This window comes from Mastigoproctus giganteus, chromosome 11 (genome assembly GCF_048544385.1).
Source record: "Mastigoproctus giganteus isolate SK-2022 chromosome 11, ASM4854438v1, whole genome shotgun sequence".
Classification (NCBI taxonomy): domain Eukaryota; kingdom Metazoa; phylum Arthropoda; class Arachnida; order Uropygi; family Thelyphonidae; genus Mastigoproctus; species Mastigoproctus giganteus.
The window spans coordinates 129,229,241-129,230,459 of NC_143585.1; the positions used below are offsets into that span (position 1 = coordinate 129,229,241).

The window sequence follows — 1,219 nt, forward strand, 5'->3', positions numbered from 1 at the left end:
CTGACATATCGAGTTTTTTCTTTCTCTAAATGTCAGTTATTTTGCATTTGCCAAGTCAGTCTGGTGTCGCAATAGAGAATAAGGATCACTGTATGTTGTAGACAAAACTTTGTTTACAATGTGTGGATGCCCTTCATTTCTTATGGAGTCGAATACTGTAACACGGATGAATCTTGAGCAAAGTTTATTATAGGATCAGATTGTTTTAATGAATTCGTACAGTTATGAGTTAATGTTTATTTCTTAGGGGAAGAGAGAGAGAAATAAATAAATAAATTAATATTGTTATTGATATTTCTAATCATCTTTGAATGAATAATAATAAAATTATCACGCATGGCATTTTGGTGACCGTTAGTCTTGCTCTTACTTAATTAACGTGTAGTGTTGCAGCTGTACAGTTGCTGGCAATGGTCAATAATGGTAATTGTGCCCTATAGTAAAATTATCGAGACTTGGGAGTTGTGTTTATGTTGAATCATAAGGAATAAACAACTAAAAAGAGTCGAGCTCTTTAATCAATACTATGTAAGAGAAATAATGACGGTTTTGGCATGGTGGCGCCGTGGCTTAGTTGGTTAAAGCGCCTGTCTAGTAAACAGGAGATCGTGGGTTCGAATCCCACCGGTGCCTTGTAGAAGGGAGTTTTTTCTCTTTTACTTGTATGATATCGCTTTTTCTTTTTTTACTCTCACACTATCTATTCTACATTAAAGACTTCGTTATTTTCCTTAGCTTTGAAATATTTTAACTCGCTCAATGTGAGATTTACGATTACCTTTAAATGCTTTTTGTAGTGAAATTCAAAGCGTATTTACATTGGAATTAGCAAGCACTTAAATGACTTTTTAATAAATATTCGTATATCTTATTTATTTTATTTTAATGTTGTCGTTATTCAAAAAAATAAAAAAATAATAATAATGTAAAACGCGAATTATGTTTTCGAAAATAAAGAGAGGCACTAAAAGTATGATTGGGCAACTTGCTTCCCCAAAAACATTTGCTATTTTTTTCAAGAAGTTAACTTTTTTTTAATTGGTCAGATCTTTGAATCGATATTTTATAGATGTGAATTTAGTGCATCTTATTGGTTTTGAAATACTTGTATTTATTTTCTTTTTCTTCTGGAAATAATGCTGAACCTGTATTATGTTACGTAGTTTTAGTTTTATATGTCACAAAAAGTTTTTTCCAGCTTTCCAAAAGAAAAAGAGAA

At 31.1% G+C, this 1,219-nt stretch overlaps 1 non-coding gene across 1 annotated transcript; it reads left to right on the plus strand.

Annotated features, from left to right (window-relative positions):
* Positions 1 to 559: 559 nt before the first annotated feature.
* On the plus strand, positions 560 to 633 carry TRNAT-AGU (transfer RNA threonine (anticodon AGU)). Its single transcript has one exon. It is a non-coding gene; the product is annotated as a tRNA-Thr (tRNA).
* Positions 634 to 1,219: the final 586 nt, after the last annotated feature.